Source organism: Oryctolagus cuniculus, chromosome 9 (assembly GCF_964237555.1).
Source record: "Oryctolagus cuniculus chromosome 9, mOryCun1.1, whole genome shotgun sequence".
Lineage (NCBI taxonomy): Eukaryota > Metazoa > Chordata > Mammalia > Lagomorpha > Leporidae > Oryctolagus > Oryctolagus cuniculus.
In genome coordinates this window covers 1081915-1107989 of record NC_091440.1, presented here as the reverse complement: position 1 = coordinate 1107989, position 26075 = coordinate 1081915, and the positions used below count along the sequence as shown (strand labels likewise).

The 26075-nt window shown below is 64.1% G+C and overlaps 1 protein-coding gene across 7 annotated transcripts in view; it reads left to right on the top strand.

Moving 5' to 3' along the window:
* Positions 1 to 26075, top strand: part of ATP11A (ATPase phospholipid transporting 11A) — a 135294-nt gene that overhangs the window by 3312 nt on the left and 105907 nt on the right. The gene's annotated exons all lie outside the window — the stretch shown is intronic.

Sequence of the window (26075 nt, the reverse complement as noted above, 5' to 3'; positions counted from 1 at the left end):
GGCGCCCGCGCGGGAGCCGACGGCTCTGCTTTTTAAACTCCGCGGTGGCGGTGTGTGTGGGTGGGGGAGAATCCAGAGTGAAGTTCTGAGCCGGGTCCGAGGAGCGGGGTGCGGGGGTCCTCCCGGAGTCCGCCGCGGGACGCCGCCGCCCGAGGCGAGCGAGGGGCGAGGTCCCGGGGAGGACTTGCAGGGGACGAGCGGGGCGCGCGGCCGCCGACCTGGGGTCGCCGGCCGGTGGCGCCGAGACTGTCCGGGCGCCGTGGCCGCGGGCTGGAGGGCAGCGGTCGCGCACAGGATCCACTGGGAAGAGGGCACCGTTCCGGCACCCGTGCGGCCTTGGTGTTCCTGAGCTTTCCCTGCCCGCGCTCTGGCCCGACACCCCTGGAGGGCAGGGCACAGGTGCGCCCGGGCGTGGGGGCCGGAGCGAGCTGGTCCCTGGTGTTGCCGGGACGGACCTGACACCCGGTGGCAGCTGGTCTCTCTGAGGCGGGGAACGACTGTAGGTGGCTGGGTGTGTGAGGGAGTCGCTCAGTTATCACCCGGGCGGCTCAGGAGGTGCGGGGTCTGGGGGGCCGGTGGAGCGAAGCCGCCAGGCGTTCTGGGCATTTCCATTCCCTGCCTGGCCCGACGCGGAAAGGGGCCAGGCTCCAGGAAGCAAGCAGGGCTGTGTCCCTGAGAGGTGAAGTGTGGACAGGTCACTGCCCAGGGCTCACCTTCCGGCCAGTCCCGGCTGCTCCGACCTAGCTCCCGCGGAAGTTTTACGTGTCCAGGGCTCTCTCCCCTTCGCCGCGTGGTGACTGTTCCTTCCTTAACTTTTCCAGACACAAGCCCCGATGTCTTTAATTCTGTTTTCTCATTCCACGACTGTACTGATTTATTTTTGCAACGTGCTTGTTTGGCGACGTCACCGTGTTCGCCTATGGAACCCTGCTTTTCCATGCTTTGAAACTCGGGTCCGTGCTGTGGAGTTGGCTGGAGCTGTCCCCGGAGCGGCTGTGCTGTTCCCCGGGATGTGCGGACCTCCCACCGAGCTTCCTTATCCTGGAGGAAAAAGGACTCGAGTTGTGTGTGCAGGTCTGCTTGTGTGACTTCGTGGTCTGTGCCTGCCTGGGGCACACGCAGTGAGCATGCCTGGTGTCCGGGTCTGCTTGTGTGACTTCGTGGTCCGTGCCTGCCCGGGGCACACGCAGTGAGCATGCCTGGTGTCCGGGTCTGCTTGTGTGACTTCGTGGTCTGTGCCTGCCCGGGGCACACGCAGTGAGCATGCCCGGGGCACACGCAGTGAGCATGCCTGGTGTCCGGGTCTCCTTGTGTGACTTCGTGGTCTGTGCCTGCCTGGGGCACACGCAGTGAGCTTGCCTGGTGTGCAGGTCTCCTTGTGTGACTTCGTGGTCCGTGCCTGCCTGGGGCACACGCAGTGAGCTTGCCTGGTGTGCAGGTCTCCTTGTGTGACTTCGTGGTCTGTGTCTGCCCGGGGCACACGCAGTGAGCATGCCTGGTGTGCAGGTCTGCTTGTGTGACTTCGTGGTCTGTGCCTGCCCGGGGCACACGCAGTGAGCTTGCCTGGTGTGCAGGTCTGCTTGTGTGACTTCGTGGTCTGTGCCTGCCCGGGGCACACGCAGTGAGCATGCCTGGTGTGCAGGTCTCCTAGTGTGACTACGTGGTCTGTGCCTGCCCGGGGCACACGCAGTGAGCATGCCTGGTGTGCAGGTCTGCTTGTGTGACTTCGTGGTCTGTGCCTGCCCGGGGCACACGCAGTGAGCATGCCTGGTGTGCAGGTCTCCTAGTGTGACTACGTGGTCTGTGCCTGCCCGGGGCACACGCAGTGAGCCTGCCTGGTGTGCAGGTCTCCTTGTGTGACTTCGTGGTCTGTGCCTGCCCGGGGCACACGCAGTGAGCGTGCCTGGTGTGCAGGTCTCCTTGTGTGACTTCGTGGTCCGTGCCTGCCCGGGGCACACGCAGTGAGCGTGCCTGGTGTGCAGGTCTCCTTGTGTGACTTCGTGGTCCGTGCCTGCCCGGGGCACACGCAGTGAGCGTGCCTGGTGTGCAGGTCTCCTTGTGTGACTTCGTGGTCTGTGCCTGCCCGGGGCACACGCAGTGAGCATGCCTGGTGTCCGGGTCTGCTTGTGTGACTTCGTGGTCCGTGCCTGCCCGGGGCACACGCAGTGAGCATGCCTGGTGTGCAGGTCTCCTTGTGTGACTTCGTGGTCCGTGCCTGCCCGGGGCACACGCAGTGAGCTTGCCTGGTGTGCAGGTCTGCTTGTGTGACTTCGTGGTCCGTGCCTGCCTGGGGCACACGCAGTGAGTATGCCTGGTGTGCAGGTCTCCTTGTGTGACTTCGTGGTCTGTGCCTGCCTGGGGCACACGCAGTGAGCATGCCTGGTGTCCGGGTCTGCTTGTGTGACTTCGTGGTCCGTGCCTGCCCGGGGCACACGCAGTGAGCATGCCTGGTGTCCGGGTCTGCTTGTGTGACTTCGTGGTCTGTGCCTGCCCGGGGCACACGCAGTGAGCATGCCCGGGGCACACGCAGTGAGCATGCCTGGTGTCCGGGTCTCCTTGTGTGACTTCGTGGTCTGTGCCTGCCTGGGGCACACGCAGTGAGCTTGCCTGGTGTGCAGGTCTCCTTGTGTGACTTCGTGGTCCGTGCCTGCCTGGGGCACACGCAGTGAGCTTGCCTGGTGTGCAGGTCTCCTTGTGTGACTTCGTGGTCTGTGTCTGCCCGGGGCACACGCAGTGAGCATGCCTGGTGTGCAGGTCTGCTTGTGTGACTTCGTGGTCTGTGCCTGCCCGGGGCACACGCAGTGAGCATGCCTGGTGTGCAGGTCTGCTTGTGTGACTTCATGATCTGTGCCTGCCTGGGGCACACGCAGTGAGCATGCCTCGTGTGCAGGTCTGCTTGTGTGACTTCGTGGTCTGTGCCTGCCCGGGGCACACGCAGTGAGCCTGCCTGGTGTGCAGGTCTCCTTGTGTGACTTCGTGGTCTGTGCCTGCCCGGGGCACACGCAGTGAGCATGCCTGGTGTGCAGGTCTGCTTGTGTGACTTCGTGGTCCGTGCCTGCCCGGGGCACACGCAGTGAGCATGCCTGGTGTGCAGGTCTGCTTGTGTGACTTCGTGGTCTGTGTCTGCCCGGGGCACACGCAGTGAGCATGCCTGGTGTGCAGGTCTGCTTGTGTGACTTCGTGGTCTGTGTCTGCCCGGGGCACGCGCAGTGAGCGTGCCTGGTGTCCGGGTCTGCTTGTGTGACTTCGTGGTCCGTGCCTGCCCGGGGCACACGCAGTGAGCATGCCTGGTGTGCAGGTCTGCTTGTGTGACTTCGTGATCTGTGTCTGCCCGGGGCACACGCGTGAGCCTGCCTGGCACACAGGGCTCTCTGGTCGCTTCTGGTCCAGGTAGGACGGCACAGCAGGGGTCTCACCTCCAGGGACGGAGCAGCAAATCAGCGAGGGTGGTGTGTTGGGCCGGGGCTCCCGACGCTGCCCTGGGTGGGTGCGGGCCCTGGGGGGACGTGGTTTCCGTGGCACTCGGATGCCGTGGGGTCGCTGACCTGCCGGGAGCTGTGTGTCCTCTACCTGCTGGAACTTTTCTAACTGTTGTCAGGAGCGTTACCTCCCTTTAGAGACAAGAGGTGGGAGACGGGGATCCAGGGCGCGGCTGGGCTGGCCCCCAGGGCTGACCCCAGCCCTGAAGCCGGGACCCTTGGCCGCACTGCGCCCGCTTCCTCACCAGGGGACGGGAGCTGTACCCATTCTCCGAGTGGCTGTGAGGGTTCAGGGAGTCCACACAGGCAAAGAGGAAGTGACCTCTGTCACTCGGGCCCTGGGCGGTGGGGCGAGAGTGACCCCACACAGCAGGGGCCGCTGGGCTGCTGGGGGCGGGAACAGCTCGGGGGCACACCAAGCCGTGCCGGCCCCGGTGGGCTCTCTGAATCTTTCAGTGGGGGTGTCGTGGGCCAGCACAGTGGCTGCGGCTCCAGGGAGGGTGTCCCGGTGTGGCCCTGCCCGGCCTCCTCCCCGCAAGCCTCACAGTTGGGCTGTGATTCTCCCGCGTGTGTGGGTCCGGGCACCTGCCACCGTCCAGCCCTGCAGGGCGCCAGCTTGCCCACGTTCCTGCTGATTTCTGTCTCGCAGAGTTTTGCTTCCCAGCCTGTCCAAGGCGTCCTTGCCGACGGGAGCTGTTCAAATCGTCTTTGTCCCAGGAGAGCGCGCGTTTTTGGGCCCCGAGAAGCTCAGCCTTCAACCTGAGGTGCCGAGCCGTTGACAGGCCCACGTGTGTCCCTGCACGTTGCCTTCCCAGCCGTGACCCTCCGTGCCCAGGGGTATGTGACCCTAGCACCGGCCCTAGGCCGCCTGCGCTCCCGTGCTGGCTTTAACAACGGAAGCGCTGGTTTGGGACTTGCTTCCCGAATCCAGCATTTGACGGCGTGGCGGGGCCTTCCTGTTGTTGGCACCCAGAGTCCACACTCCAGGACACGCGTTCTGACCACTGCAGCCACGGAGGCCGAGGCGTGGGAGGCCACAGGCTCCACGGCAGCTCGCCCGTGACCGGCAGGCGCGGCCGTGCTCCACCGTGGGGCCCTGCCCGCCTGTATAATTTCACCTTTGTGTCATAGCTTTTATTGAGTTAAACGCCTTCCCCAGACACTGGTGAATGTTTGATCTCCAGATGCCTTTATTTCATGCCAGAGGGTACGTTTTGTAACCCCGGGCAGGAAGTTTGTGTGACGATGGGTGGGACCTGTGCGTCAGTCCCCAGCCGGTCGAAACTGCTGGGGATCCGGGCGCAAGTCCCGAGCTGCCCCGCGTGGCGGGCCCTGGTGCGGGCCCTGGTGCGGGCAGAGCTGAGCTGCACCCGCCTCGCGCTGCTCTGATTGGGGACCCAAGCCCCAGACGGACACGGTTCTTTCCACCCAGTCCAGTGCAGGTAAAAATGCTGTCTGTTTGCAGTAAAAAGCACTGGGACTCCAGCAAGGTTGAGTGAGGGGTTGTTTCGCTCTCGGTCATGCTGTTGTCTGAGAAAGACAAAACAGCTCACGGGGAGGTGAAGACTTTGGGTGTCAGGGTCACGGCAGAGCCACGTGCAGTGCCCGTGACCCTGGGCACGCTGGCCGGCCCGCACACTCAGCGTCCCCCTCTGTAAAGGGGGCCTGGCAGCTGGGCCTGCTGGGGCCACCGCTCGCCTGGGGGCGCGTCCCAGCAGTGGGACTCCGCCCTGCGTGACCCAGTCCTGCCCCCCTCTGGGAGGTGGCTTCTCACCGCGTGCCTCTCGGATACAACAGCAGTGGTCCTCGGACACCCCTGCCACGGGGTGTTCTGCTCTGTGTCCCCTCTGCCTTGGGGCCAGTGGCCCTGTTGTGGCTGAGGCCAGTCCTGTATTGTGCTTCGAGCCACACAGGACGAAGACCCCCTTCCCTGTGCCACCAGGCTTAGCTGGGAACGGGGCAGGCAGACGTGGTGCGACCTACACCATGAGGGGCCTGAAAGAGAGCTGGCCGGGGGGTGTGAGCTCTGGGGCGGCCAGGTCGCAGGCCACGCCGCAGCGTCTCACACAGGAGCTGGCGTGTCCGGCAGTGTCCAGCCCCCAGGAGTGGCAGGTGCATCGCCTCTGTGGCCAGGGCCTCCCCTGGCTGGCTGGCCTGCGTGGGCTGCTACACCCCCTTCCCTGCCTTGGCGCCCTCCCCGTGGGGGACCTCAGCCACCTTCTGTGGGTCACGGAGCCGCCACTGTGCTGTCCCTGCTGCTTCTCCCCTGTGCTGGGAGCGGCCCTGGTGTAGACTCGGTGCTGGGTGGACGTCCCCGGAGCGAAGGCCTGAGCCTTGGTCACTACTGCTCCTGAGGCGTCGGGGTTCCTTGGGTCACCGTGCCAGGGCCTCCCGTGCCGGCGCCCCAGGGCTCGAGTGGTTGGTGTTTCCATGCCGCGCGTGTTTGTTAGGGGATGTGTCACACACGGTGGTGCCGTGCCAGGGCCTCCCGTGCCTGCGCCCCAGGGCTCGAGTGGTTGGTGTTTCCACGCCGCGCGTGTTTGTTAGGGGATGTGTCACACACGGTGGTGCCGTGCCAGGGCCTCCCGTGCCGGCGCCCCAGGGCTCGAGTGGTTGGTGTTTCCACGCCGCGCGTGTTTGTTAGGGGATGTGTCACACACGGTGGTGCTGTGTCCAGTCTCGTACCGTGCCCATCTCCTCAACACTCAGGTTTCCTTATGGTGAAGGCGCCCAAGTCCTGAATCCTAGTTTTTTGGTTTTTAATAGAGAAATACACAGTGCTTACCTGCAGGGGCCCTGCGTTCACAGCCTCTCAGACTCATGGTGGACGTCACTCCAGACTGCTCTGTCCTCCATCCATTTCAAGGGGTGGTGAAGCCGGGGCAGTGGACTGGCCTGGGGCAGTGGCCGAGACCACCCCCCACCCCCCAGGGGCACAGAAGCCTCCGTGGGCAGTGTTGCTCTGTGTCCTGGCAGGGCCTTGTCTTGGACCGCGTGCCAAAGCTGGGTTGTGTGCTGGGTTTGTTTCCTTCAGTCTCCCGTCCACTGCCTGGGGCCCAGGAGGGAGCGAGCCGCAGCAGAGTCCCTCTCCGGACCCTTGGGAGAGCGAGAGGGCTCGAAAGACCGCGAGTGATGGGGTCTGCGGTGACACGGTCTTGGGGACACCTGGCCCGCGTGGGTCCGGGCACGGCCTTCCCTGTTCTCAGAGCGGCCTGGTGCTCGCCGTGGCCGGCTTGCTGGGGAGCTGCTGGCCAGGCTCTGTGCACAGGGGGTGCCCGTGGACGCCACGCCTCCCAGCATTTCAGTTGTCTGACCCACAGGTGACCGCTGTTGCCGGGGAGCGTCCAGACTGCATCGCCTGAGTGTGGCCCCCACCCCACTAATGCGAGGAGGAGGAGGGGGCTCGCGGGGCGTGTGGCTGAGGGTAGACTTGGTGTCGCCCCCGTTCTGCTTCCGCGAGTGGCCGGGGTCTCCTCGTTTGTCACTCCCAGGGCCATGGCAGCAGACCAGGGGGCTTCCGATTAGGCCCCTCACGGTCCTGACCCCAGGGAGGGACACCATGGGTGGGTGCTTTGGGGACTGAGAGGAAAAGCCGTGTGAGGCCGGGAGTTGGCAGCCGGCGTTTGGGGCTCTCCCGTCACCTGTCAGCACGAGGCCCCCGGGAGCCCGAACGTCCAGTCCCTGGGACCCGGTTCCTTGTTCTGGAGTGCAGGGGGCCTGGATTTCTATAAGTGGAAGTTGTGTGTTCTCTGCTCACACCAAGGAATCTGTCAGAGGGAGGTGGGGAGAGAGATCTTCCATCCGCCGGTTCACTCCCCGAATGCCTGCAATGGCCGGGGCTGGGCCAGGCTGAAGCCAGGAGCCCAGAACTCCATCCGGGTCTCCCACGTGGGTGCAGGGGCCCAGGCACGTGGGCTGTCCTCTGCTGCTTTCCCAAGTCGTTAGTAGGGAGCTGGATGGGAAGTGGAGCAGCCGGGACTTGAACCAGTGCCCATATGGGGTGCGGGCACTGCCGGCGGCGGTACCTACCGTGCCACATTGCCGGCCTAGCCGCACACTGTGACTTGTTCCTCGCCCTCCAGGCCCGCAGCTCGCCCAGCTGCTCATTCTGCAGGGAGAGGCGGCTCTGCTGGCCGTGCCGTTGGCGCCTGTGGGAGCCCGAGTGGCCATCCTCCACCCCGCTCCGGTTTTCTGTTGGAAAATATTCCCCGTTTCTGGGTGGTTTCTGTTTTCTCTGTCGGGGGTTTTGGAGCCAGACCCCCTCGTGGAAGGGTTTGCGGTGTAGACTGGTCGCCGTCTCCTCTGGCGTGGCTGCAGGTGGAGGCATCACCGGCGGCTGGGCCGGGGCCCGTTGGGAGCTCTGTGTGGTTGTGTGCCTCGCCAGCGAGAGGTTCAACCGGGCACAGGGCCTCAGCGCCCTCACGCGGCTCCCGCCAGGTGTCCCGGCGAGGGTCTCCGTGATGGCGATGCCCCCGGCCCCTCCCGGCAGGCAGCAGTGCTCCTGGAGGAGGGTTCGGGGAGCTGGTGGACAGGAGAATCGGCCTGCTGTGAGGACGTCCCGCGAGGGCTGCCAGGCTCGTGTTCTCCTGTGACTAGGTAATTGTTTTGGCTCAGAAAAGGGAGCGAAAATAAGATCATTTTTCCTGCTTGGAAGATAAGCCGGGACCTTAAACAGAAGCTCTGTGCCTGCGAGAAAGACCGACTTGGTCGTAGGCCAGTAGGTGGAGGGGAGGGGGCAGGGCAGCCTCTGTCCTGCACCTGCCCCTCCCCCGACTGGAAAACAGAGGCCGAGCTGGGGCCAGGTGGAGGAGCCACGGCCAGGCCCCTGGGGCACTGTGTTGCCAGGCAGCCGGCAGGCGGGTCCTGTGCCTGGGGTTCGCTCCACAGCCCCCCACCTGGGTGGAGCAGTGAGAGATGCTGGGGTCAGAGCCGGCCCTGGACCTGACCCTGACCCCTGACCCCGGCCCTGGTTTCATCCTGTACAGCCTACTTGGCGGTCACGCACGCCCTCTGCCCGGAGCAGCCCCAGTCCCTCCCTGCCTGGTGCTCCGGCTTGGTGAGTGTCACTCACAGAATCTCCCCGGCTCTGGTCAGCTACGTGGCTGCTCTCCCCGTGTGGGTGTGGTGGACCCACAGCCGTGGGCTCGCCTGCCCGTGCTGCCTTGCCGTGGGGAGCCTTGCCTTGTGTGAGGACTGCTCCCACGTCCATCCTCGGGCCAGCTCCCCCCCGGCCCCAGACCGGGTGCCAGGACCTCCGGAGTCCGTGTGTGGGAGAGGATGCTGGGGTCAGCCTCTCCTGGAAGACCCGGCCCACGTGGGGTGCCCGTGTGCAGTGGCCGTCTACACTGCTGTCCAGCGCTCCACGCAGACGCTGCCGGCCGTGTGTGGTGTTGAGGGGGCAGGGGACACAGCCGTCCATCCTGCGAGAGGAGCTGCCCAAGCGTGCGTGGCCGTGAGTGCTGCAGGTCCTGAGGGGACCCACCCAGGGAGCAGCAGCTCAATGCCCGCCTCTGGGAAGGGCAGCGTCCACAGCGCGAGGGCCTCTGGGAAGGGCAGTGTCCACAGTGCGAGGGCCTCTGGGAATGCAGCGTCCACAGCGTGAGGGGAAGGTGGTGGGCAAGACTCACCCCCGCGGTCGTGCGCCACCTCCCTGTGCCTGTGCGCTCAGGGTCTGGCCCACTGGTAGACGGGACGCTGTGGACATGGCCGCTGGCTGTGGAGCTGGCTGCCCAGGATGACCCAGGAGGCCTCGGCACTGAGCCTGCCTTCCACGCATGCTTAGTGCCGCCCCCTTCCCAGAGCCGCGGGGGGCGGCCCGCCCCACCTGTCGGTGGGGACCCCGTCCTGTGACCTCATTCGGCGGGGTCACCTCCAGTGCCCAGGCAGTGGCCGCGAGGTTTCAGGGACCCGGGCTGGCCAGCACGCCTGCGTCAGGGCAGCCCCGGGCACGCGGGAGCACCCGGGGGAGGTTGGAGAGCAGGCTCAGTTTGCTTCCTGTGCCTGTCACACAGATCACAGACACGGGCGCCAGAACCTGGAAAACACGCGCTGAGGCGGATCCTGGAGGGAAGTTTTCTGAAACGCGGATGCGGAGTCTGGGGGCCTGGCCCCGTCCTGCGCAAGGAGCCCTGCCGCCTGGCTGGGGTCCGAGCCCCTGCGTGCGCTGGGTTTCGCTCTCTGCCTCCTCCTCCCTGGAGGGAGCTGGTTCCAGGACAGTGCCGCAGTGTGTTGCCTTGGGTTTTGTGTTATGATCCAACTACCAGGCATCTGGCTTATCCACAAGACAGATGTTACAGCCTCGTCACAAACTGGATTGGGCGGCTGCTCAGGGAGGCCAGGGCTGCTGGCCCACGAGGCCGTTCCTGCTTGCTGGGCGTCCGCTGAAGTTGAGCAGAGACCAGAGGGGTTCATGACCTCCCCCCGGGGCTGGGCGTGGTGCTTGTGGCTGCTGGGAGAATTCCAGCCCCTTCACTGGCTTGGACGCACTGTGGGGCCAGAGGGGCCTGTGCAGGACAGAGACCCCCAACCACTGCGGCTGTGAGCACCCGAGGCCGAGGACTCCCCTGCGACAGACCCCGGGTCCTGGATGGGGCTGGTGTGTGCACATTTCTGTGTGTGTGCATGTACACGTTTCTGTGTGTACGTGTTTCTGTGGGCATGTGTTTGTGAGCATGCATAGTTCTCTGTGTGCACACGCATGTTTCTGTGTACATGTATGTGTTGCTGTGTGTGTGCATGCACGTGTATGGTTGTGTGTGCATGTATGTTTATGTGTGTGCACGTGTGTGCATGTGCACGTTTTCTGTGTGCATGTAGTGTTTCCGTGTGCAATGCACGTTTCTGTGTGCATGTGTCCATGTGTGCGTGTAGTGTCTCTGTGTGCATGTGCCTGTGTGTGCATGTAGTGTCTCTGTGTGCGTGTGTCTGTGTGTGCGTGCATCCGCGTGTGCCCGCTGCAGTGTGGGAGCTGCCCTGTGTGTCCCTTGTGCCTGCTGGACGCTGTGCGTCTCATGACCGCGTGGAGGAGGCGGTCACTCCCCCGTTCAGTAATCCCCCTGCCTCCAGGAAAGAGGATTTCCTCTGACCTGCTTTCTGCAGAGGATTAGGGGCGGTGGGGCCCGGCTGTGAGGCTGCCGCTGGACCTGGGCGTGGGCAACAGCACGCATTCATGCTGGCGTGGGAGATGTGGGATTCTGGGGTCAGATAAAGCGTGACGGAGGCGCTGACCTCATTTAGGTGAACACAGATAAACGTTCAGTAATCCTGGGGCCGGCGCTGTGGCGCAGCAGGGTTAAGCTGCCTCCTGCTGTGCCGGCATCCCAAACGGGTGCTGGTTCAAGTCCTGGCTGCTCCTCTTCCGATCCAGCCCTCTGCTGTGGCCTGGGAAAGCAGTAGAGGATGGGCCAAGTGCTTGGGCCCCTGCACCCACGTGGGAGACCCGGAAGAAGCTCCTGGCTCTGGCCTGGCCTTTGTGGCCGTTTGGGGAGTGAACCAGCGGATGGAAGCCCTCTCTCTGTCTCTCGCTCTGTAACTCTGCCTCTCAAATAAACAAACAAGTTTCTATGAAAGTTAGGTGATGCCGAGGCACACGTCTATTTTCCCTGATCTGAGGCAGTGCTGTCGCGATTCTTGCAGAGAAAGGCGCGTGGTGCACATGCTGGGTGCTGCGTGTCTGACTCGTGTGTGCATTTTGGACCTGCCTGTGCTGCCCTGGAGGCCGTGAGAAGGACAGAGCCTGGGCGAGCCTGTGGCACGCCGGGTGTCAGGTGCTTGGGACCCATGGCGGGGAGGGGGTGGGGAGTGAGTAAAGTGCTTGGGGGCACTGGGGGCTGTGGCACACTGGGTGTCGGGTGCTCAGGACCCATGGTGGGGAGGGGGTGAGGAGTGGGGGGGTGCTTGGGGGCGCTGGGGGCTGTGGCACGCTGGGTGTCAGGTGCTCCGGACCCATGGCAGGGAGGGGGTGAGGAGTGGGGGGGTGCTTGGGGGCGCTGGGGGCTGTGGCACGCTGGGTGTCAGGTGCTCGGGACCCACAGCGGGGAGGGGGTGGGGAGTGGGGGAGGCGCTCGGGGGCGCTGGGGTCTGTGGCCGGTGGGGAGGGGTGGCCGCCACACGTGGTGTTGAACAGGAGCACTTGTCTGCTGCCCTCAAGTCTAAACTGTGGAATATCTGTGTTGACTTGGTAGCACTGGATTTGTTTTAAATTATATGGCTAAAAGAGGGAAACAGAACAGATAAGTTGGAGTGATTTTTAAAAAAGATTTATTTATTTATTTGAAAGAGTTACAGAGAGGGAAAGGCAGAGGCAAAGGCAGAGAGAGAGGCAGAGACAGACAGAGAGAGAGAGAGAGAGAGGTCTTCCATCTGCTGGTTCACTCCCCAAATGGCCGCAATGCCCAGGGCTGGGCCAGGCCAGAGCCAGGAGCTTCCTCTGGGTCTCACACGGGTGCAGGGGCCTGAGCACCTGGGCCATCTTCCTCTGCTTTCCCAGGCGCATTCACAGGGAGCTGGATCAGAAGTGGAGCAGCCGGGACTTAAACCAGTTCCCGTATGGGCAGTTGGCGGCTTAACCTGCTGGCCGAGACGCTGGCTCTGGCTTTAGCGGTTTCCACTGTGCAGTCCAGTGGTGTTACGTACACCTGGCCTTGTGCGGCCACGCCCACCGCCGTCTCCAGAACTATCACCTCCCACTGAAACTGCTTCGCGGGTGGTCCTGAGCGGTCCATGCTGTGTCTGGTGTGGGAACACTTCCCAACGCAGGGGATGAGAAGGCGTGCTGGACCCCAGCCCCGTGTGGGGCCAGGCCTGCTCCCCTAGCCGAGTCTCGAGAAAAGTGGACGCCTGTGTCTGGGCACTCGCTTGAGCTTTACCTGCTGCTTAACACGGGCTCCGGGCTCAGGGTGACCAGAGAGGAGCTCCCACGGGCTCCGGGCCCAGGGTGACCGGAGAGGAGCTCCCACCGGCTCCGGGCCCAGGGTCACCGGAGAGGAGCTCCCACGGGCTCCGGGCCCAGGGTGACCGGAGAGGAGCTCCCACCGGCTCCGGGCCCAGGGTGACCGGAGAGGAGCTCCCACGGGCTCCGGGCCCGGGGTGACCGGAGAGGAGCTCCCACGGGCTCCGGGCCCGGGGTGACCGGAGAGGAGCTCCCACGGGCTCCGGGCCCGGGGTGACCGGAGAGGAGCTCCCACGGGCTCCGGGCCCGGGGTGACCGGAGAGGAGCTCCCACGGGCTCCGGGCCCGGGGTGACCGGAGAGGAGCTCCCACGGGCTCCGGGCCCGGGGTGACCGGAGAGGAGCTCCCACGGGCTCCGGGCCCGGGGTGACCGGAGAGGAGCTCCCACGGGCTCCGGGCCCGGGGTGACCGGAGAGGAGCTCCCACGGGCTCCGGGCCCGGGGTGACCGGAGAGGAGCTCCCACGGGCTCCGGGCCCGGGGTGACCGGAGAGGAGCTCCCACGGGCTCCGGGCCCGGGGTGACCGGAGAGGAACTCCCACGGGCTCCGGGCCCAGGGTGACCGGAGAGGAAATCCCGTTTCTCAGAACACACGATGCCTGAGCACGGAGCCCACGCGTGCTGAGAGCTGCATGCAGGCGGCAGCACCTTTGCACAGCACAGCCCCCACGGCTGGTGGGTTTCATGAGTGATGGGCTGTCCTGGTGAAGTGACAGGTGACCTGGGTGTGGTGAGTGACAGGTGTCCTGGTGAGGTGAGTGACAGGTGACCTGGTGTGGTGAGTGACAGGTGACCTGGGTGTGGTGAGTGACAGGTGTCCTAGTGTGGTGACAGGTGACCTGGGTGAAGTGACAGGTGTCCTGGTGTGGTGACAGGTGACCTGGGTGAGGTGAGTGACAGGTGCCCTGGTGTGGTGAGTGACAGGTGTCCTGGTGTGGTGAGTGACAGGTGTCCTGGGTGAGGTGACAGATGTCCTGGTGTGGTGATAGGTGACCTGGTGTGGTGAGTGACAGGTGCCCTGGTGTGGTGAGTGACAGATGTCCTGGTGTGGGTGACAAGTGTCCTGGTGTGAGTGACAGGTGACCTGGGTGAGGTGAGTGACAGATGTCCTGGTGTGGGTGACAAGTGTCCTGGTGCGGTGAGTGACAGGTGACCTGGGTATGCTGAATGACAGGGCTGTCTTGAGCTGGACAAGCACGGGTGAGGTGTTCGCCCCCTCTGTTCTGCTGGTCATTTCGTCTGAATACATTTTCTCTTTTTAGTTTGTCTATCACATTTATTTTGCCATCTACTCAATTACTGGAAATGTTTATTAAAATTACATTTGAGTGTTTTCCTATAAAATCCTTGGTTCTGTGAGAAGTAACTTCCTATTATTTTTCCCATTACTAGTAATACATTTTGTTATTAAATTGAGAAGATTCTTTGATATATAAATTACTCTCACTTTAATACTTATTTGTTTATTTCATCTTACATGAAAGAGGGAGAGAGAGAGAGAGAGGTCTTCCGTCCACTGGTTCACCCTCCAGATGCCCACAACAGCTGGGGCTGGGCCGGACCAGAGCCAAGAGCCAGGAGCCAGGAGCTCCATCCAGGTCTCCCCGGGGGAGCTGGGGACCCAGGAGCCTGAGCCGTCATCTGCTGCCTCCCAGGAGGCTGCGGTGGACGGGGCCGGGACGGGGCCGGGACGGGGCCGGGACTGACGGGAGGGGAGGTGTCCCGAGCAGCATTAGCCTCTGTGCCCCAGGCCCCCTGCACCCTCCCTTTTGTAGCCTGGCGCGGCTTAAAAGGCCGAGCCTGCTCATCTGCCCGATCGTAGCTGAGTGGCTGGCGTCTCCTCGGTAGCTGGCCTCGTTGAGCCCACGGCGGCTGACGGAGCGGTGAGGAGGAGGAGGCGTGCTGGGGTCCTGTCCTGGGCCCTTGCAGAGCAGGTGGCACTGGCGTCCCCCGCACATTTCAGCAGCGACCGCACACCCGGGGACAGCGTCCCGTCCAGGCGGGTGTCCCCACCGTCGCCGGGTGCTCCTGGCTCAGGCTTTGCCCCAGCCCCGCCCCAGATGGGTGCCGTGACTTCGGTCTCCTGTCTGGAGCTCCTCGGGGCTGGGTTTGGTGTAGAGAACTTAGATTTGGGTGAACGTGGTTTTACTTTCTGATGCTCCTGTCCAAGGAGGAAAGTGGGGTTTGCCTCCTGTCTTGGCAGAAAGGCCAGCGGTGATGGCGGGCTCCCCAGGGCAGGTGCCGAGGGTTTGTTAGGGACCCAGTACTACGGGGCAGGGACGGGAAGCAGGCCCGGCTCGCCCAGCTGGGAGCAGTGAGCCCTGCCTGTCACCGAGGCTGTGGAGACCCCGGCCAGGCCTGTACCCCTGGGGCTCCTTCTGCCGGGGGCCGGGCAGCAGGAGACCCAGGGTGACATCCACTGGGCCCCCCGGTGAGTAAGTGCCCGGCCGGCATCCCGCGGCCTGGATCGGGGTGTGCTGGAGGCCGAGGGGTGCGCCCAGCCCTCTGGTTCACAGACAGTTCCCGACGTGTGCTCAGGTCAGCCCTGCCAGCCTTGTGGACGGGCTCCTCGGGCACTGAGTTCCAGCTGAGAGCCAGCGCGGCCGCACACACTTCACCCAGCCTGGCTGCGGCTGAGGCTGGCCGTGGGGGCTCGCCCTGCACGAGCGGCACTCCTGCACGCACACGGCTTCCGCGGTCAGCTCTGAATGGCCGCAGCGGGCACCTGCTAACGCGTGGGGGAACTGGTGATGGAGGGCAAAACAAGCCCCCAGGATTCCTCTCTCCTGCCTCCAGCCCTGCAGGGCCGCAGATCCCCAAGTTGTAACTAACAGTCGATCAGCCAAACACCAGAGGCAGGATTCGGCTTTGGGGAAGGGGCTGGCCCGGAGCCCCTGCACAGGTGGGTGCTGTGCACGAACAGCCGGGCCCAGGATGGAATGTGTCCCACAGGTGCGGGTGTGGACGGGGAGGGGAGCAGGCCGGCTCTGTTCCTTGCGAGGTAGACAAGAAGGGACACGGACACGCGGGTCACCTCCTGCCGCAGGGCTCAGGTCCCTGGAGCCGCCCCGGCCCCTCTGTGGGAGAGGCCGACCTGTCCCCCGAGGGAGGCCGTGGGAGGCCGAGCCCTTCACTCATGAGAGGGGCTCAGATCGGCATGAGAGGGGCTTGGTGGGCAGGGCAGGGGTCAGGCGGGCAGCAGGGGGCCCCTCGGGCCCCGCCTCCTCTGAAACAGACCTGAGCAGCAGCTGTGACACTCTGGCTCACGGAAGAGGCTTGGAGAAGGCGGGAGGGATGGCGTCCGGGTTGTTCCTCCCTGGACGTAAGGGATCCGGGTTGTTCCTCCCTGGACGTAAGGGATCCGGGTTGTTCCTCCCTGGACGTAAGGGATCCGGGTTGTTCCTCCCTGGACGTAAGGGATCCAGGTTGTTCCTCCCTGGACGTAAGGGATCCCAGGGGAGGCTGGGGGGCGGCTCGCGGCTCAAACTGGAAGGCAAGGAGAGGAGCTGCCGGTGGTGCAGGGGGCCGTGGGGCCCTCCTCCCTCCCCCCTCTCCCTCCCTCCCTCCCTCCCTCCCCCTCTCCCTCTCTCTCCCTCCCTCTCTTTTTCTCCATTTCCTTCCCTCCCTCCTTCCTCTTCCTCCCCTCTCCCTCTCTCTCTCACTCTCTCCCCCCATCCCTCCCTCTCCTTCCCTCCCTCTACCCTCCCTCTCCCCCCTCCCTTCCCCCCTCCCTTCCTTCTCCTCCTCCTCCTCCTCTCTCTCTCTCCCTCCCTCTCTTTTTCTCCATTTCCCTCCCTCCCTCCTTCCTCCTTCTCCCCTCTGCCTCCCTCCCTCCCTCTCCCTCCCCCTCCCTCCCCCTTCCTCTTCTTCCTCCTCCTTCTCTCTCTCTCCCTCTCTCCCTCCCCTCTCCCTCCCCCTCCCTTCCTCCTCCTCCTCCTTCTTCTCTCTCTTTCTCTGCCTCTCTCTCCCTCTCTCCCTCCCTCTCTTTTTCTCCATTTCCCTCCCTCCCTCCTTCTCCCCTCTGCCTCTCTCCCTCCCCCTCCCTCCCCCTCCCCCTTCTCCTCCTCCTTCTCTCTTCCTCTCCCTCTCTCCCTCCCTCTCCCTCCCTCCCTCCCTCCCTCCTCCTCCTCCTCTTCTCTCTCTCTCTCTCTGTCTCTCTCCCCCCCCCCCCCCCTTTCTGGTGCTCTCGGGGCTCTGACCCAGCACTCAGGAGCATCTGCAGGCAGGGCCAGGAAGTCATCCTGGTCCTTGTGGGTATGCGGGCTGATTTTTTTTTATTTGACGGACAAGGGAAGGGAAGTGGATCCCTCTGCTTGTTCACTCACTCCCCAGATGCCCACCGTGGCCAGGGCTGCGCCTGGTTGAAGCTGAGAACTGGGAGCCCGATCCAGGTCTCCCGTGGGGGTGAGAGGAGCCCAGTAGGGGGCTGTCACCTGCTGCCCCCCAGCAGGAAGCTACAGTCGGGAGCCAGAGCGGGGACTGAAACCCAGGCTCTCACGAGGGGCAGGGGCGTCTGAACCAGGGTCGGCCTCCAGGCTAAGCGCCTACCCCTGCTGTCCGTTTTTACCTTGTGGCCCTTCCTGTGTGCCCAGGCGCTCAGCGTGTGTGGGAACGGCCTCCGTGTGCTCGTGTCCGTCCCCAGGTGGTCTGCACGTGCCTGGTGCCTGGCCCGTGTGTGCAGCCACCGCGTGTGGGCGGTTTTCCCTGACGTCACACAGGAGGTTCCGGGGTACCCAGAGGCCTCCGTGGAAGATCCTCCAGGGCCTGTGCCCAGAGCTCAGGACAGCGGGCGGCCGGGGCCAGTGCCCCGCAGGAGGTTTGGCTGACCACAGGAGCTGGGTCGTGAGATGCACCGTGAGCACGCAGGGGCTGTGTCTGCGGGGGCGGGGCCGCGTCTGTAGGGGGCGGGGCTGTGTCTGCAGGGGTGGGGCTGTGTCTACAGGGGCCAGGGTGGTGTGCAGGGGTGGGGCTGTGTGCAGGGGGCAGGGCTGTGTCTGCAGGGGAGGGGCTGCGTGCAGGGGCCGGGGCTGTGTCTGCAGGGACCTGGCCTGTGTCTGCAGGGGACAGGGCTATGTGCAGGGGTGGGGCTGTGTCTACGGGGGGGGGGGCCTATGTCTGCAGGGGGCAGAGCTGTGTCTGCAGGGGGCAGAGCTGTGTCTGCGGGGGCGGGGCTGTGTCTGCGGGGGCGGGGCTGTGTGCAGGGGGCGGGGCTGGGGCAGGGCTGTCTCCAGGGGGGTGGGCACCGCAGGGGAGAGCAGGTCTGAAGATGGTTCTGCCCTTCTGATGGGTTTTCCTGCAGTTCCTGGAGCTGCCCAGTGAGCCCGAGGAGGGTGCCGGCTGGCCCTGGCTGCAGCTGTCCCTCTGCCTCTGCTCGTGGCTGCCCATCCCCCCGCCGTGAGGGTCAGGTGCCCTGGGCCTGCACCCTCGCTGGAGGTTCCCTCGGCTTTGGTGAGCTGGGTAGGGGTGGCAGGTGTTTCACTGGGCGCCAGGCACCAGCTCGGAGCTCAGCAGGGAAGGGAGCTGAGCGGAGCCGGGCGAGGCGGACCCCCTGCCCAGTGTCCGGCGCCAGCGCATCCTCTTTGGGACGACGCTGTAGGGAGGTTTGGGACAGGGAGATGTCTTGTTTGGTATCCAGCTTCGAGTCTCCTGCAGGCCTTCCGTGGGTTGGACGTGGCGGATCTTGCTGCCGTCTCGCAAGCGTAGCCGCTGCCTGCACTTGCTGTATTCAGCCGGAGGTGCCTGAGCGCCAGACGTGGGAACACAGGCAACAGAAAGGCAGGAGCAGGTGTCGGTCTCTTCCCGCCCGGTCGAGAATCAGACAGGCACGTGCAGGACATGCGGCGGGCACTGCTGCCGGAAGCCTGTCACTGGCCGTGGCCGGGACGCTGTCCAGCGTGGGACCCTGTGCAGCCCCGAGGCTGGCAGACGCTCTGCTTGCTCCAGGGCCACTGGCTGCATGCCACGTTCTCTGGGCACAAGGTGGAAGCGCAGGTGGGCTCCGGCCTGCTGCTGGGCTGGCCTGGACGGCAGGTGCCGGGCACACGTGATCCGCATGAGCGGGGCTGGGTGAGCGGCCAGGGCCCTGGGTCCTGTGTTCGGGGCAGCCGTGTGTCTGCTTTAACTGCACAGCTAACATATTTTATACGTATATATGCTTTACGTGTATAAATAACATATATATATATATATATGTGCCCATGCATGTGCAGGGGCCCAAGGATTGGCCCATCCTCCACTGCTTTCCCAGGTGCATTACCAGGGAGCTGGATCGGAAGAGGAGCAGCCCGGACTGGAACCAGTGCCCATATGGGATTCCGGCATTGCAGGCTGCAGTTTAACCAGCTGTGTCACAGGCTGGCCCCAACAAATTTCCTTCAGTGGTTACCGACTGTGTCCAGACCACAGGTGTGGCCCTTGGGCCCAGCACGCAGGGATGTGGGACTTCTCAGCCCTGACCCCGCACCTGTCGCCTGTGTCATGGCTTCCCGCGTGCAAAGCATCGCACCATTGCTTCCCTCGGGCTGTCTCTCCCGGTTTTCTCTGGCGCCGTGTGGAGTGGCTTATCCGATGGTGCACATCCGTGTGGGGCAGGGTTCAGAGGTAAGAGGAGCCTGCACAGCGCGGCCCTGCTCTGTTCTCTAAGGAGGCTGCTGTGTGCAGTACGTGCACGCGTGTAAGTGTGTGTGTGTGTGTGTGCATGCGCCGTGCACGTATGTGGAGTGACCAGGTTTGGACAAAGCAGGGTTTCATAGTGATGACGTTTTGAGAACTTTGCCAGTGAGTGCGAGCGAACTGCAGAGCCGGCTCCTGTTGCAAGGCTCCCGCTGGGAGGTGTCCGCCCCGTGAGCGCCCCCCGGGGCCGTCCTCTGCCCTGAGGCCACAGCGCCAGGCCCCCGGGTTCCTGCACACTGGGGACTGTGAGCTGGCTGCTGAGAGCCGCCCTCTCGGCCTGCTCAGCCCTGCTATTTTTAGTCGCCGGCTGTCACGGCTGGCGGCCCCCGGGCCTCGTGGGTGCGGTGAGGGCCGTGACAGCTCCCCGCCACGGGGGCCCTGGCGCCTGTCGAGATCTGGGCAGTGGTGAACCTTGAAGCGGCTGGGAGATGTTGGCACACGGTCCCGCTTGGACACACAGGTGTGGCGTGCGCCTCCCCCTGGGGGTGTCTCCGCGGGGACCGTTGCACACTGTGTCTTCATCGCAGGCTCGCGGTGGGGGGGGGCTGCGGCCGTCTCCTTTCTGGTCTTGGAGTCTGTGTCCCCGGTGGGAGTGGGGGTTTACATTTGGGAAATGACAGCCCACGGGGGGCCCTGGGGCAGGGACTCGGACCGTGGACCATGCAGGGGCCTGGGCCTGTTGTCCGGGAGGGGAGGGTGAGGAGCAGGAAATGACGTCATTGCCGTGTGCAGGAAAGGCGTAGACGGGGAAGGTGGGGCTGGCAGACGCCTGAGATAGTGGTTCTCAGAGCAGGGTCACACGGCACACGCCTGCTTGTCGCCAGCACACGGGCATCACCAGACTCACGCCACATCAGGTGACACATGGTACATCACACCAGGCTCACATCACGTCATGTGACATGCATTGCATCACACGAGGTTCATGTGATGTCACACACGGCACACTACGTCACACCAGCCTGCACCCATATCACGTAATACATATGTATCACCCCAGACTCGTCACGTCACGTGACATGTGACATCCCACAGGAGTCAGCACGGGAGGCGAGGGCAGCCAGGCGTGCAGGCGTGGGCCCTGTGAGGTGTCCAGGAAGACATGTGGACACGAGCAGCCCCAGCCTGGGGGGCGGGGCGTGTGGAATCAGTGCAGGGCGGGCTCTCTGCGGGGGGCAGGCTCTGGCCGGGTGGTCCTGCTGGGAGGCACAGGAGCCGTGGCTGGGGCCCCGGGCCCTGGGCAGCGTGCCACGAGGACAGGCGGAGCCACAGGCCGCGCCTGTGCCATCGGTGCGTCCACTTCATCCAGAGGCAGGCGGTTCGGAGCGGCTGAGTTAAAGCCAGTCTTGGTGTGGTGTAGGGAGCGGTGACACCTGCAGATGGAGGCGCTTGTCCCGGGCCCCCCCCCCCCCCCGCCTGTCAGGTTAATCCGTGTTTGTGTGTGTTTGGGTGGCAGATGTCCGCGTGCAGATTGGATTAAAGCCCTTGTGTTTTAGGCTGGAACGGCAGAGTTATTTATAGGGCGAGTTCTCTGCGTGGTTTTCCTCTAAAATTCTTTGTTAGGATTGAGCCCCGGGAGCACGGGGGGAGTTTTTCTTGCAGAACTAAAAGCACAGGCTGACGCCGGGCGATCTGCCACCTGCTGGGTCCTGCTGGGTCCTGCTGGGTCCTGCTGGGTCCCAGGCGTGTAGCGGCCAGGCCTGGGCCCCACCGTAGCTGGAGCTGGGAGCTCGTTGGTCCCCCCCGTGGGTGGCAGGGAGCGCCAGCAGGAAGCTGGCGTCGGAACCCGAGCCGGAACCAGAGCGGGCACCGTGGTAGGGGTGCGGGCCTCGCCCGGGCCGTCTGTCTCCACGGCAGCGGACGCCCGCCCCGGCTCCCCGAGGGCTGAGGGAGAGCGTCTTTCCTGCAAGGCACCCACCTGGACGCAGCGCGGTGAGAGCCGCCTTGGCCGGGAGGTCTGTCTGGAAGCAGCCTTAGAGACAGACGGGAGATGGCTCGTGTTTCCGCGTCAGCCGCCCCGCTGCGTTCGCGCCCGCGGAGCCCGGCGTGGTGTGCGGTGCCGGAGACCCCGGGCGGTGCGGTGCTGCCGTCGTTGATGGGCGGCTGCCTCGCCGCAGCACTGGCTCTCAACTCCACCCCTGGCGCTCTGAGACACACGCGTGTTGTCCCTCACACCTGTGCTCACCCTGGGCACCACACGACACTGGAGCGCGCCTGCTGTCCCGCGGGGCCTCTGCCCCCTTCACAGCCTCTGCCCTGCCCCCTGCCCCAGCCTGCAGAGACCACCGCTCCTCCCTGCTAGTGTGAACTCGCCGTCTGAGACCCCACGTGTGCCAGGAGCACGCGGTATCTCGTCTTCACACCTAACCAGCAGACGAGGAGCGAGTCCCAGTGAAGACTGGGTCCGTGGCACCCTGTCAGTACCTGGACAGCTGCCAGGCTGGGCTCAGTCAGTACCCGGACGGACAGCTGCCAGGCTGGGCTCAGTCAGTACCCGGACATCTGCCAGGCTGGGCTCAGTCAGTACCCAGACAGCCACCAGGCTGGGCTCAGTCAGTACCCGGACAGCTGCCAGGCTGGGCTCGGTCAGTACCCAGACAGCTGCCAGGCTGGCTCGGTCAGTACCCAGACAGCAGCCGGGCTGGGCTTAGTACCTAGACAGCTGCCAGAGTGGGCCCAGTCAGTACCCGGACATTCGCCAGGCTGGGCTCAGTCCCAGACAGCCGCCAGGCTGGGCTCAGTCAGTACCTGGACAGCCGCCAGGCTAGGCTCAGACCTCAGGTGTTTGAGCAACTAAGCCCTGGCTACCCTGGGCTGAGAGTGAATTTGCCAGCATGGTGCCGCAGTGATGTCGTGGCGCTGTAGTGACATCACATTGATGTAGTGATGGCGGGATGCAGTGATGTCATTGTGATGTAGTGATGTCATGGCGCTGTAGTGATGTCATGGTACTGTAGTGATGTCATGGTGCTGTAGTGACATCATGGTCATGCAGTGACATCACGGTGCTGTAGTGACATCACGGTCTTACAGTGACGTCATGGTGCTGTGGTGAGAGGTGTCGACTCACGTGACTGGACACTTGAACGCTCTCTGTGCCTCCTGTCCGTGGGCCTGCAGTTTCCGCAGGTTGCAGTGTGACCCCGTCTCGGTGACCTGCAGCTGCACACAGCAGAGCCGCCCACACCCAGCTGCACCCTCCCGGGCGCCCTGCCGCCTGCCGGAGGCCTCACTGAGTTTTGTAGAAAGAGTTATGCTCTGTGTGAAAGGCAGTTTCAGAGAGAGAGACACAGAGCGTCCTCTGCCAGTTCACTCCCGAGGTGGCCGCAATGGCCGGGGCTGGGCAGGCGAAGCCGGGAGCCTGGGACTCCGTGTGGGCCTCCCACGTGGCTGGTAGGGGCCGTCTCCTGCTGCCTTTGAGGGCTTGCTAGCAGGGAGCTGGATTGGCGGCAGAGCGGCCGGCACAGACCAGCACTGTGAGACAATGCTGGTGTTGCAGGCCGCGGCCTAACCGGCTGCACCCCCGTGCCAGCCCGAGGCCTCGCCGAGTTGAGTCCAGCAGCCTGGTTGTGTCTCGCGTTCACCAAGATCAAAGGCGAGCAGTGGATCCGAGTCTTAGACGAGTTACGAAATGCACACGGCACAGCCCAGCCGTGAATTGTGCCCGTGTGTGGCTACTGCCGTGCACCTCGGGGGAGCAGGCCCGAGGAGCCTGGCAGGTGTGGTCGTGGCGCTGGGACGTGGGGGCAGAGGTCAGAGCTGCTGCCCTGAGCCGCTGCCCTGGTTTGGATGTAACTCTGGCGTTTGATGACCAGGTTGGGGGTCTCACATGGCCAGTGGAAGGATGCGTGAGGCCGTGCGTGGCTGACACGCAGCATGTATTGATGCAAGGCTAAGCGTGTTCTGTGTTTCGTGGGCCGGCGTGGAGCCCCCAGGAGCTGCCTGGCTGTGGAGTGTGTCTACAACAGCTAGAAGGGGACTTTGGAACACACAGTGTTTTTAAAACGCACAAGAGGAGAAAGTAGATTGGACTTCATCCAGATGTCCGACTTGGGGGCTTTGCCCGGACCCTGTTAGGAAAGCAGTGAGACAGTTGTTGGAGGGCAGAGAATCTCGGCCGAGTCCCCGTCCAGGGTGGGCTGTGTCCACGATGCACAGGGACCTCATGGGGGCCAGGCGGCCCTGCCTTTTTTTTTTTTTTTTTAAGATTTTATTTATTTATTTGAGAGGTAGAGTTACAGACAGTGAGAGGGAGAGACAGGGAGAAAGGTCTTCCATCTGCTAGTTCACTCCCCAGATGGCCGCAATGGCCGGAGCTGGGCCCATCCGAAGCCAGGAGCCAGGAGCTTCTTCCGGGTCTCCCACGTGGGTGCAGGGGCCCAAGGACTTGGGCCATCTTCTACTGCTTTCCCAGGCCATTGCAGAGAGCGGGATCGGAAGAGGAGCAGCCGGGACTAGAACCGGCGCCCATATGGGATGCCAGCGCTGCAGGCGGAGGATTAACCTACTGCGCCACAGCGCCAGCCCCAAGGCGGCCCCTAATTAAAAAACGCAGGGAGGCTGGCACCATGGCTCAACAGGCTAATCCTCCACCTAGTGGCGCCGGCACACCGGGTTCTAGTTCCAGTCGGGGCGCCGGATTCTTTCCCCGTTACCCCTCTTCCAGGCCAGCTCTCTGCTATGGCCCGGGAAGGCAGTGGAGGATGGCCCAAGTGCTTGGGCCCTGCACCCCATGGGAGACCAGGATAAGTGCCTGGCTCCTGCCATCAGATCAGCGCAGTGCGCCGGCTGCAGTGCGCTGGCCGCGGCGGCCATTGGAGGGTGAAGCAACGGCAAAGGAAGACCTTTCTCTCTGTCTCTCTCTTTCACTGTCCACTCTGCCTGTCAAAAAAAAAAAAAAAAAAAAAAACCACACACAGGGGCTCTGAGCACATGTTCTCCAGTGAGGGTGGGGTGGCTGGGTGTGGACCCGTGCTGGGCATCGCTGGCCTTGGGTCCTGGGGCCCTGGTGTCACTGGTGGTAACGTAGTGCAACCGTCAGCTTGGAAACCTCGGCGACGCCGAAGATCAGAGGAGCTGTGTGCAGTCACCCTGTGACCCAGCCTCCCCGCCACTGGGCGTGTCCTCGGCACTGTTGCACGCCAGCACCCGTTCACGAGTGTCCGTGCAGCATTGTCCACGCAGCCGAGCACGGACACCTGTCGAAGGTCGTCGTTTGAGGAACTGTAGATTTGGCGTGGTTTGTTTCAGGGTGGCGTCGCCCAAGACGTGGGAGGCCCGTCCTTGCCGCAGCGTGGATAGACCTTGCAGAAGTGGCCGCTGTGCGGGGGGCCGGAGACAGCCCTCATTTACCTGGAACTCGTTTCCCACACGGAGCCTGGGGCAGGCAGAGCTCCATCTGTGGTCGCCGGGGCTGGGCAGGGCAGCAGCTACTCACGGGCGCTGGCCGCCTCTCTGGGGTGAGGACAGTATTCTGGAATTAGCTGGTGATGGTTGCACCGCTCTGAATACAGGAAAAAGCACCCACCTGTGCATCGATTTAGTGGATAGAAAGAGATCTTCCATTGCTGCTTCCCCCTCCATTGACCACAACAGCTGGGCTGGGCCAGGCAGAACCTGGGAGCCCCCGTGTGACTGACAGGGACCCAAGGCCTTGAGCCGTGCCCTGCCGTCCTCCTTGTGCGCTGGAAGAAGCAGAGGACCTGGGACTCGGGGTGTGGGAGGCGGGTGCCCCAGCGTTGGCTTCAGCACGGATCTCCGAGAAGCCGCCGCCGCCGTGCTTCTGTAGCGGAATGAGAAACCGCAGTCTCTACTAACGGGTCCCGTGTCTTTGACCTTGACCCGTGTAGGCTGATCCGGTTGTGGCACTGGGCCATGCTGGTTTCTCCTTGTGTGCTGTGGACAGACCGCAGGTGTCCCAGCAATGACAGTGGACACGATGTCGTTTTCCCGAGACACGTGGTGCCTCTGTGTGGGCGTGAGGCGCTTCGGTGACTGCGTCCACCAGCACCTTTCCAGGTGGTGTGAGCCCGGCAGAGTGCCTGGGTCTCCTTGCCAGGGGTGCCGGGAGCCCTGCCTTCAGAGAATGAGCGCACGCGTCACGGAGAAGGCCTGGCTGCCAGCCGGCGTCCTTTCTAGGCCACACAGACAGGACGGTCAGCATCGTACATCATCTTGGACTAGGAAGTGACGTTGGGTTCTGAGGGAGCCTCAAGTCCCCCAGGCCCTCCATAGGCGGCCCCCCCCCCGGCATGGGCTCCCCCCCGTCGGCCTGGAGCCTGGGAGGGGAGGGCACTGTGCCTGCAGCTGGGGTGCAAGGTGGGCTGGGGGGGACCCAGCGTGGGGGCCCAGTCTCCACGCGACCGCGGTGGGGGCACGTCCGGAGCCGGACTGCTCAGGTCCTGGCGTTCGCCGCCCACGAGCCTGGAGCGAGTGTCCTCGACCTTGTGCCGATGGTGGCAGAGGTGTGGTGACACGTAGGTGAGTTCACGGAGCCCTGCCGCCTACACGGCCTGTGGGACGGTGCTTCGTCCTTGGTCAGCGTGGCGCCCGTGTCTGCATCCTCCAACCGCAGGGCCGTGGAAGTGCAAGGGATGAGCACTCGCAAGTGCTTCGGCAGCTGCGTGTGACCCGAGGAGCGATGCTGCCTTGGGTCCAGCTGGCCCTGGGCAGAAGCAGCTGTAGGGTCCAGAGGTTCAGGTGCGCAGTGACCTTGGGGAAGCAGCCGGCCAGGGCGGGGCGGGCGGGGCTGTGGTCTCTGCAGGAGGCTTCCCAGGGAACTCAGGTTTCAGGCTGGCCTGGGACTTTGTCACACCTGCCTCCAGACCCCGGTCACCCGGGAGCACTTCCTGGTCTCCTGTAACTGCGGGCGGAGGCCGGAGGCCCCAGGAGCCAGGTTGTTTACGAGGAAGGCACCTGCCTCTGCGCGCACTGGCATGGGGAGGCTGAGTTAACGGGGGAGCGGTGGGGTGTGGATT